Genomic DNA, 12454 nt, shown 5'->3' on the forward strand with positions numbered 1-12454 from the left:
TGAGGACTCATATGGAGTCCTTCAATAAATCTATACTCTCAAAGAAGGAAAACAAATTGCATCAAAAAACGAACAACAGAGACACCCAACGTGGTCCTTCACAATCTTCTAGGCAATCTGAGGCAGATATGGCGAGAATCCCCCAACTAGTATCCCAACTAAACGACCCTCTCAGCACCTCACCCGTACCCCTTCCGGTAACACTGGAAGTGGATCAGTACCAGCACGAAGTGAGGCATCTAATACTGGAATATCCACTAGACATGGTCCATTCGTTTTCGTCCGAATGCATTTTCGTCCGAATTTCAGGTATTTTTGTTATCGATTTAACAAACGATAACGAAAGTGCAGAATACGAAAACCGAAAGATCCGACATAAACAAATGCTTTATTTTAGTTTTCGTTGCGACAACAGTTTGATATAGATAGGAGATTCCACATGACGCTGACAATAACAATCTGTGCCTATCGAACCTGTGGTCGAATGTGCCTAACCTTAACTCTATTAGTCCAAGATTATTCTACATAGAGAGAAAAGATTCGACATAGAGAGAAAAGATTCGACATAGAGAGAAAAGATCGCTGCTGGAATTGGGTGGGGGAAGTAAAATAAAAATAATGATGATGATGAATGTTATTGGCTGATTGTAACCAAAGAGGAGGGGCATTAAACTAGCTAGAACTAAGTACACACATACAGCCAACTTACTTTCACTTATGATTTGCTAACAGAGAGAGACACACACACTGAATCATTTCAGAAGACAGTCAATCTTAGCTGGTCCGTTCGTCAGAGAACCTGAATTATTTAGCAATTACGCATAAGCACAGCAGCAGAACAATAGTGAAGCAAGCTACAGTTCAACTTAACTTTTTCATAATAATCTGCTGCTATTGTGTTAGTGTTGTGAACTTGATAGTGATACTAGTATTGCTAGTGTTGTGATAGCCTCAGAGGCTGCCCGTGTTGTGGGGGGAGATTTATTATTATAGATTCTATATTATAATGCCATATCAATATCTGACACAACGTCGGATACCGCGCCTGCCATTGCACTTGGAGATTGAGAAACGAATGTGAAAGTTGGCTGACTGTTGGGGTAGAGTAGACCATTCAACATGAACGACAAAGATTCGACAAAGCAACGAAAAACATACAAACGTCGAATCTTTGGCTTATGGTGTCTGTCGAAAGTTCTAAGAAGATTTGACGGAGCAGCTAAACTGTACGACGCTGCAATCGTCAAATTTTCCGGTCAAATGCATCCGCCCATAGGCTATAGAAAAATTCTAATGTTGGTTGACTAGTAAAATAATTAATAAATATAATTATTACTAGTCATACAACATTAGAATTCTACTACAGCTAGCTTGTAGGCGGAAAATTTGACCGGAAATGTACACGTATAGTTTAGCTGCTCTGTCGAATCTTCTTTGAACATTCGACAGACACCATAAGCCTTCAATGACAGATTCGACCTTAATTAATTTGGGTTTTCGGACGAATGCAATTTTTAACGAAAAACGAAATGAATAAAAACGAATTTCGGGAGTAACTAAATAAATTTATTTTTCGGACGAAAACGAAATGGGTAGTGGGGGTGGGTAGTGGGGTTCCCCAGGGTTCTGTGCTAGGACCAATCCTATTTAATTTGTTTATAAACGATCTGGAGAATGGGATAAACAGTTCAATCTCTGTATTTGCAGACGATACTAAGCTAGGCAGGGCAATAACTTCTCCGCAGGATGTGGAAATCTTGCAAAAAGACCTGAACAAATTAATGGGGTGGGCGACTACATGGCAAATGAGGTTCAATGTAGAAAAATGTAAAATAATGCATTTGGGTGGCAAAAATATGAATGCAATCTATACACTGGGGGGAGAACCTCTGGGGGAATCTAGGATGGAAAAGGACCTGGGGGTCCTAGTAGATGATAGGCTCAGCAATGGCATGCAATGCCAAGCTGCTGCTAATAAAGCAAACAGAATATTGGCATGCATTAAAAGGGGGATTAACTCCAGAGATAAAACAATAATTCTCCCGCTTTACAAGACTCTGGTCCGGCCGCACCTGGAGTATGCTGTCCAGTTCTGGGCACCAGTCCTCAGGAGGGACGTACTGGAAATGGAGCGAGTACAAAGAAGGGCAACAAAGCTAATAAAGGGTCTGGAGGATCTTAGTTATGAGGAAAGGTTGCGAGCACTGAACTTATTCTCTCTGGAGAAGAGACGCTTGAGAGGGGATATGATTTCAATTTACAAATACTGTACTGGTGACCCCACAATAGGGATAAAACTTTTTCGCAGAAGAGAGTTTAATAAGACTCGTGGCCACTCATTACAATTAGAAGAAAAGAGGTTTAACCTTAAACTACGTAGAGGGTTCTTTACTGTAAGAGCGGCAAGGATGTGGAATTCCCTTCCACAGGCGGTGGTCTCAGCGGGGAGCATTGATAGCTTCAAGAAACTATTAGATAATCACCTGAATGACCACAACATACAGGGATATGTAATGTAATACTGACACATAATCACACACATAGGTTGGACTTGATGGACTTGTGTCTTTTTTCAACCTCACCTACTATGTAACTATGTAACTATGAAATTCTGAAACAAAATATTTCAGTGTGCACATGTCTAATATCCACAGCTATTTGAGCCAACATTCCCTCACTTTTTCCCACCATATTTTTTCCAAAAAAACAGGGGAACCCTCCGGCTCCCCCAGTTCAAACACCATCTTAAACACACAGAATTCTCTTTCTCCACAATTTAATGTAATCAACCTCTCCTCTCACTCCCTTACGGCAGACGAAATCTCAGTTCTGTCCAAGGCGCTCACTTTTTGCCCTAATCACATGTTGGATAAGTTTGAATTGATAAAAGATTTGCATCTCTATACAGGCAAGCTTTTATTACGGGATCTGAGGGATGTTGCACATTTAGTGAATGACAAGCGCTGGCAAATTTAAACGCCCTTCTAGAGGAGAGCGACCTTAGAGACTTGATCAATACGATCGATCTTGAATCTCTACAAATAATTGACGGCATCCACGTGTCTGATGGCTCTATTTTGGCCACCATAGACGTGGAGGCCCTCTACAGCTCTATACCACACACCAAGGGACTTGCATGTATTCACAAAGTATTATCCCAAATTAGTCATCATGAAAAATCCTTCAATGAGTTTATATTACTTTCTCTTGAATATATACTCAAGCACAATGTTTTTTCATTTGACGGTCGACACTTCCTCCAGGTGCAGGGGGTGGCCATGGGCATCTGTTGTGCCCCTGGCTATGCCAACCTGTACCTGGGGGAGTGGGAGTGGACAACATTTGAAGGCGAGGATCTCTCCATGTACTTGTGCCACATCCTTCTGTGGCACAGGTACATAGATGACATGTTCCTACTATGGAATGGACCAGAGGACCTACTACATGAATGTTTGGCTGTTTGACTGTCCTTAACCATAATGAGTGCAATCTAAAATTGGCCATGTCTCTGAGCACCTCTAAGGTCACCTTTCTGGATGTTGAAATATACAAAGACATTGATAACGGGCTATCCTGTAAAGTGTTTAGGAAGCCAACTGCAGGGCATACTATCCTACATTCTTCCAGTTTCCACCCTAGGCCTCTGGTCAACTCGATCCCTTATAGCCAGTATCTGCGAGAAAAACGCAACTACTCCAACGATGAGGTCTACAAACATGAGGCTGAAAGCCTTAAAAGACGTCTTTTAGAAAATATGCAATATCTTGTAGATAAATGGACACTCGAAAAAATATACGACTACCAATTGGCTGGACCTTTACCCCTAGACACTTTGCCAACTGCCAAACTATGGCAGTTGTGTACCTTTTGTAGTGCGGCTGTGGCTGCTACTACATAGGCAAAACTATACAAAAACTATGGCAAAGAATTTACTGTCACATTCTGGCCATGCAAACCAGCAACCCTAACCTCCCTTTAGGGAGGCATGTGGAACAGGTTCATAATGGCCGCTTCCCTAAAGTGTCTGTTCTGGTGTTGGACCGAGTGCATCCAAGTTCACCGGGAGGAGACCTCATCAAGCTCCTCCTACAATGAGAGCTAAGATGGATCTCGGACTTTGATGCCAGTTCATCTGACCTAAACGAAGCCTCCAACTTTAAGCCCTTTTTACTGGGCTTTTCGAGTGGAGGCTTTAAGAGAGACATGTGATCACGTGGCTTATTGTCAAGTGTCTCATTTCATACCTTAAAGATACACTTAATAATATGCTTATTTATACATATGAACTGAAATTAGAATTAGCTCAAAAAATGATGGGAGGTGGGATCATACTGCTAAAGTTCGTGCCCATTTATCCATTTGTGTTATTTCTATCTTCATCATCCCCTTTGGCTTCTCCCTGGGGTATAACCACGGCCGATTTATTCATATGTGTCAACTCTTTGTTTCATCATCCTTTTCTTTGATGTACCTTATTCCCTTGCTATGCTTTGCATATATTGTAAATATTCTGTTTCTGTATATGTATCCTGTGAGTGTCTTATGTACAATATACAGCATAAGTGATTTCTAATATGTATATGTACTTTTATTATACTTCTAATAATATTCTTGTTGTTTTTTTCTGTTTTTCCATTGCTCAGGCTTTGTTCCATCGCCTCACTTTATGTCCCCTCGCACAGTTTTTTGGAGACTCACTTGAATATCACCATTACCAGCTCTGCCACCTTCTTCCTTCACCGGAGCTTCCCGGAACGCGCGGGCCCCCTGGTGCCTTCGGAATCTCGGGTCATCCGCTTTGGGTTCAGTCCCTGTGCTGTACCATGGACTGGCGTTTCCGTGCATGTGCACACCGCTCTCTTCCATCTGACCTGGACGTACCCCATAGTTTTTAAACTGTTGGTGCCATAATCTTTGGACGCAGTGTAGTGGTCCTTGTATAGCACGAATAGCGAGTCACATTAGAGATGTGGGAGTTCTTCCGGAGCTGGGAGAGTACTCTAGCCAAAGACAAAATAATGTAAGTGTCCATATAATGTACTTGGATGAACTTTATGCATAAGTTTGTAAAATATTAGTGTTAACATGTGATTACTCTATATTACAGAAGTGGTAAAAATCTCTGAAGAAGAAATCATTTACGTTTATATTTTGAAACGCGTTGGTACCCCACCTACTGGCAACCATCCACAAGTTTACAATTGATGGTGAAACAAAACAGCAAGTAGCTGGGGAATACCACTTCAAATACATCCTGATGGCTTCACGTGATGAATACTACTATGTCTTTGGACAGCACAGTGGTGTAGTGGTTAACACTCTCGCCACACAGCAATAGGGTTGCTGGTTCGAATCCCAACCATGACACTACCTGCCTGGAGTTTGCATGTTCTCCCTGTGCCTGCGTGGGTTTCCTCTGGGTACTCCAGTTTCCTCCCACAGTCCAAAGACATGCTGGTAGGTTTATTGGCTTCTGTCCAAAAATTGGCCCTGGTGTACGGGTGTGAGTTGGGGACCTTAGATTGCAGACCCCTTGGGGGTGGGGACCGGTGTGGGTGTGTGTGGAGCGCTGTGTAGCTTGATGGCGCTACATGGGTACCTTAAATATATATAAAAAATAATATCGTGGATGGGCATCATGATGGGATGCAATGTGCGGGGATGGGGACAATTGTGGGTGCTCACTCAGGATGGATTGGTGTCTTTATTCAACCTTACTAACTATGTAACTATGTAATGTTTTTACAACTTATAAAAAATATTTTCTTGATTTTAAGTGATAAAATAAATTACATTGTCTGAATTGTCTTAAAAATCACAAACAATGAGGTAAACATATCTATGGTAACTTCTTTCATGTTGTCATTATGGGGTATTGTTTGTAGAATTTTGAGGGAAATGATGAATTTCATCTATTTTGGAATAAGGCTGTAACATAACAAAATGTTGAAAACGCAAAGCGCTGTGAATACTTTCCGGACACACTGTATCTTGTTGGTTGGTAGGGGATCAAATACTTAATTTACTCACTGAACTGCAACTCAGTTTAAAACATTTGCATCATGAGTTGTTTTATGTATTTTTGGTTGATGTTCTGCAGTTCTGCAAAATCTGCAGAGGATCAAATAATTAATTTTGTCACTGTAAGTAAATATAAAATTACACTTACAATAAATTACACCCTAGTCCAAATGACATACCGGGGGGGGGGGGGTTGAGTGTAAAACATTCTATACCTAAAGGCAAAATATTTTTTTTTTTAACTTTTTGATATAGTGGTGAGAGATTAGAACGCCAGTCAGGATTTTATTGATGTCTGTGCTCTCTCTATTCAAGCTCCCTATTTGTCCTGTGAAAGTGAAAGAAAATCCCAAATTTTGGGTTGTCACCAGAACAGGATTAGAGGGGAAATCTTCCAATGGGGACACTACTTCTGGAGGGATTCCCTTACTTTGGCAGGATTTTCTCTCACTTCCTGTTTTGGCTTTGAGACAAAAAGCAAAGGGAAATCTCCCCAACGGGACACAGATGGCAAAAAAAAAGTTGTTAAAACCATCCCTTACTATATCCAAAATGGGAAAAAAAAGTTTTGCATTTAGTTCTATTTTAATTTCAAAATATAATTTAGCACAGTTTGTGATTTACATCTAGTACTTCTGTACATCCAAAAACAGCCTTCTGAAATGCAAATTTTTCACCTGCTCAGCTACTGAGTTCTGATAAGCAGCAGATCAGCGATTAATTAGCAATTATATGCAAAATTGGCAGGAAGTTACAGTTGGACTACAACAGTGCAAATTACATTCTGTAGAACACACCTAAAATGAATACCTATAATGATTTTATAATTCAGTAATAAAACCCAAATGTGATATTTAAAATGTGCCCTCAATAGGATTAGAGCCTGCTATCTTCACAAACTTTTTAAAACTTCTTATTACCATGATTATCCTAATTTCTAATTTCCAATCTGTTCATTCTAATGGGAGTCAGGGGTCAGCAGAGGCTTAACTATATTTTAAGTTTCTCCATCCACTCAAAGTTTCAAATCAGTCTGATAAGTTTTGGAACATGACCCTTTACATTCCAAAACATTCTTTCATGTTAATGCTGAACTCAGGGCACAAAACTTCCTTTTTTATATATTTCTCAACAGCCACAAAGGATATACGAGGATTGTACTGAAAGTTAGTCAAAAGTAGACTTTTTTATTAAAACTTACATACAGTAGACATGTGCAATTCGTTTCGTTCCAAATTCGTTTTTATATCGAATTTTGACAAATTTGTTGATTCGTAAACATCTGAATCAACGAAAACCCATTTAACTAATTTTTCAGAATATTCGTAAATTTGAATATTCGTAAAATTCATAAATTCGGAAATTCATAAATTCTAAAATTTGAAAATTCGGAAGTTCGGAAATTCCGAAATTCGAAATTTGAAAATCCGAAAACCATGAAAATTTGAAAATCTGAAATAATAACTAATTATTAAATTATAGGTATTGGAAATTCCTTTCAAACTTGTCTGTTAGTGAACGTAACGAATACGAATTATCCAAAGTTACGAATTATCCGAAATAACGAATGCCGTTTCTAAACGAATAGAAGGTAATGAATTAATATTAATAAATAACAATAATAATAATAATAAAACCGTTTTATTATTATTACCGTATTTATCGGCGTATAACACGCACTTTTTTCCCCTTAAAATCAGGGGAAAATCGCGGGTGCGTGTTATACGCCGATCCCCTGCGATCCAGAACGAAAAAATCGCTAACCGCGATTTGAAAATGGCGCCGCCGGTGCCGAAATACACAGTGCCGGTCCTCGGCTCTTCTTGGCGGCTTTTGGTTTCACTCGAGCGCCGCCCGAACCTAGCCGAGTATACTCGGCTAGTTTCGGATAGCTCCGCTCACCGTCCGAGTGGAACCGAAAGTAAACGAGAGCCGCCGAGAAGAGTCGAGGACCGGCTCTGTGTATTTCGGCGCCGGTGGCGCCATTTTCAAATCGCGGTCGGCGATTTTGAAGCTCAGAGGCTTCAGCAAGACTGCACTGGGGCAAGGCTGGACTGGGGCAAGGCTGGACTGGACACTGGGGAAGGCTGCACTGACATGGCTGCACTGACATGGCTGCACTAGCAAGGCTGCACTGACAAGGCTGCACTGACATGGCTGCACTAGCAAGGCTGCACTGACAAGGCTGCACTGACATGGCTGCACTGGCAAGGCTGCACTGACATGGCTGCACTGGCAAGGCTGCACTGGCAAGGCTGCACTGACATGGCTGCACTGGGGCAAGGCTGCACTGAGAAGGCTGCAATGATGGGCATTTAAATGTAAGTTTTTTTCCCTTCAACTTCCCTCCTAAAAGTTTTTTCTCCTTAAAATTCCCTCCTAAATTGAGGTGCGTGTTATACGCCGGTGCGTGTTATACGTCGATAAATACGGTATTTATTATTAATTTGTTCCGTTACATTTGTTTAGATGAGGCATTTGTTACTTTGGATAATTCGTAACTTCAGATAAATTTGTATTCGTTACGTTCATTAACAGCCAAATTTGAAAGGAAGTTCCAATACCTATAATGTATTGGTTAGTTATTATTAGTTAGTTAGTTATTCTTTAGAATTTTCCGATTTTATTTTTTATTTTTGGATTCAAATTTTTGAATTTACAAATTTTTGAAATTACGAATTTTCGAATTTACGAATTGCGCTCGTAATAAATGACCCAAAAACAAAAAACAAAAAAGAAACAAATACGAACAAATTTTTCGGAAGTGCACATGTCTAACATACAGTACTGAGAGGAAGTCATGAGGATTGTGGTTCCTCAATGTTTTCTGAGTCACTGGGGCAGCGATCCGGTTGGCACACGTGACTCTGGCGGCCATATTAAGTGTGGCAGAGTCTATTTAAGACCCTGGCCCCTGGGTGTGGCATGCTTGATGCAAGTGGGTAGCATAAGGAAAGGTACTCTGTTTGTTATGGACAGGACTAGCAGTGGGGAAAGGTTCCTAGTGGGGAGGGAAAGCGTAGGGTCAAAACTTTTCCCTATTGGGACCTAGACAGCCAGGCCACATTCTGCCCCATCTCAACATGACACTGCCAGTCCAGCTGATATCTGCTCTTGTCCGGTTGCTGGAAACCATAAGTGCACCCAGATGGGCAGTCCTCTCACTAGGTTTTGTTGTGAGCTGTTGCTGCATTTCTTTGATACAAGTTTTATACTGCACCTGACTGTGTGATGCACCACGTTGCACCCTTCCTACAGGTCATTCAAATTTCACATGTTAGAAGAGAAACTCTTCCTCTATGGTAGCTCTTCTCCTTTTCAATTGCAGGTAAATAATGGATTCCAGAAGCAACGTGTCGTCATTGAGATCCACTTACTAAGGATTCAAGTGGTCTCAGTTGATGGTCTCCCACTGCATGATTTGACTTCAGTGCTGGTTTCCCCTTCTTTAAATGTCTTCATGCATCTGAGCATGTTACTCTTGTCAATGGTGTCATCTTCATAAACATGCTGTAGGCTTTTCTGGATGTTGGACAGCCTGCACCCTTCCTTCATCAAGAACACGATGATGGCACATTGCTTCTGCTTGGAATCCATTATTTACCTGCAATAAGAGAAAAGAAGAAGAGTTATTATAGAAGAAGAGTTACTCTGCCAACGTGAAATTTGACGACCTATGTAAGTTAATAAAAAAGTTAATCCCACTTTTGCATTTCTTTCAGTACAGCCATTGTAAATCTACCTGGTGTACACCAAATGCCTGTCTGAACCCAAATACATTTTCACTGTCCTGCGCATAGCTTGTGCAGAGAACAGGGATGAGGGAAGGGTCCAGTAGCTGTGGAGGGAAGGGAATATGCTCACATATAAGGTGCTCCATTCTTGGCAGTGTTCTTTTGCAAGTTCTGGGTGGCCTGATGATGTACACCTAGGGGGTGGGTGTGACAATTACACTCTCAGATCAAAAAATGTGACATATTACACACTCAGCCTCACCATGTGCAGAGATGTTCCAACTCATGGGGCAATGATCTAAGCCACAAAAGATTTAGAGTAATCGTTACCGGGGCAGGTTAAATGAACTGTTAACAAATTGCGCTCACACAGTAGCCTCCACCATGTGCTTTAAAGTAGAACTTCAGGCAAAACTTTTTTTTTTTCATTTTGGATAGAGTTAGGGACCCCTATCAGATTTTTTATTTTTTACCATCTGTAACCCATTGCAGAGATTTCCCTTCACTTCCTGTCCCACAGCCAAACAGGAAGTGAGAGAAAATCCTTGCAAGTTAAGGGAATTCCTTGGGGATCCATAGGTCATAGGAACCAGTGTCCCCATTGGAAATTTTTCCCCTCTATTATTTTTCTGGGTACAACCCAAAATTTGGGATTTTCTTTTACTTTCACTTTCAATGGTAATGGTAAACAGGACGAATAGAGAGGATGAATCTCCCTAATGGAAGCACAGGCAGCAATAAAAACTGACAAGCATGATAATCCCTCTCCACTCTGTCCAAAACTAACAAAAAAAGTTTTGCCTTATACTTTAATGGAAACATGCACAGGTCACAGTATCAGCTGTTTCAGTTCTGAGCTTTAAGAAAAGTCTGTGACACTCGCTGCTACGCCCATACAAGAATGTAACAGAGTTTTACACTACTGTAGCTCTTTAGGCTGGGTTCACACTATTGCAAAATTGGATGCGAGTTTTCCTGCATCCAATTCGCATAGCAGGAGATTGTGATCCTCTCTCTATGGAGCCAGTTTACACATCTCCGGTGCGAACTGCACAGGAGCCCTGTGCATCTTTTGGTCCATTTCAGGTACAAATTCAGCCCAAAATTTGTGCTGAAATCGGAACTGATACGGTGAATGGAGATACACCTGACTCCTGCTGTGAGCCACTGCGTTCTATTGTGTGAACCCGGCCTTACAGGGACAAAGTTCTGTATTTAGAGAATTCAGAAATTCAGTTGATTCATTTAATTGCAAATTATCTTTTAATGAAAATGAAAAAAAAACATAGTGGATGCACGTCTTATTCTTAGTCCTTTGCTTTACCAGATTTTTATTTTTTCTCTTTTCTTTTCCCCTTCCATCTCTACTTTTCAGGCGCTGGTATAACTCCTATGCACTTGTTGGTCCGGTGTGACCTCATCACCAGATAAAATGGTGAGGGGTTTTGAAGAGGCCTTTTTTTATAAGTGATCGCATCCCCTCTGTTCTCAACTGCATAAGAGCTGGGGGAGGAGAAGCAACAGTACACTGAGCTTCCCAGTGAATGGCTGTGCAGGGAGGGGGGTTGTGTCAGGACAAGTCTGATCACTGGAGGAGAGCACGCTGAGTTCCCAGCGAAGCTACAGGACTGACTATGGTGTGTTTCTCCTGCTTAGCATGGTCAGTTTTTAATAGGAAAGCAGAGGGACTGGCAGGAACACCAGGGATTTCATGCAAAGGAAGCAATACAAAGAGAACAGGATACTTTCTCATACAAGTACATGGTACAGCAGGCACATATCAGAAAAATGAAATGCTGGGGAAACAAACACTTTAAGCCACAGGAGGGGTTTGGGTTCCTGGAGGACTGGGCCGACTTCTCAGTCAGTCACCAGTACTATAGAAGGGATGGACTGCACCTAAATGAGGAAGGTACAGATCTGTTAAGGTACTGTTGTACGAGGAGGATTTGGATTTTGTGGGAATTTCAGAGACCTGGTTTAACAGCTCCCATGATTGGCTGGCTAACCATTCAAGGGTATTCCCTTTATCGCAGGGATAGAGAGGGTAAAAAGGGGAAGGGGAATGTCTATATATCAAGAATAATGTACAAGTGAATGTGAGAAATGACATCACTAAGGGAGCAAGGGAGGAGGTGGAATCCTTATGGGTAGAGCTCCAAATGGATGCAGCTAAGGGGAAAATAATACTGGGAGTATGCTATAGGCCCCCTAACCTGAAGGAAGAGGCGGAGGTGGACCTCCTATTACAATTTGGATTAGAAGCACGGATGGGAAGTGTCATCATAATGGGGGATTTTAATTATCCAGACATAGACTGGGTAGAGGGAACCACGCATTCGTCTAAGGGTCGCCAGTTCCTAAATGTCTTGCAGGACAATTTCATGGGTCAGATGGTAGACGCACCAATTAGAATTAAAGCGTTACTAGATCTACTGATTACCAACAATACAGACCTGATCATGGATGTGGAAATACAGGGCAATTTCGGAAACAGCGATCACAGGTCAATTGGCTTCAGTATACATCACACAAATAGGAAACATAAGGTAAATACAAAGACACTGAATTTCAAAAGAGCCAACTTCCCTAAACTGTGAACCTTGTTGGAAGGCATAAATTGGGATACACTCTTAGGAACAAAGAACACGGAGGAGAGATGGGTTTGCTTTAAGAGCATAATAAATAAGGGCATTAGC

This window comes from Aquarana catesbeiana, linkage group LG05 (genome assembly GCF_042186555.1).
Source record: "Aquarana catesbeiana isolate 2022-GZ linkage group LG05, ASM4218655v1, whole genome shotgun sequence".
In the NCBI taxonomy this organism is placed as follows: domain Eukaryota; kingdom Metazoa; phylum Chordata; class Amphibia; order Anura; family Ranidae; genus Aquarana; species Aquarana catesbeiana.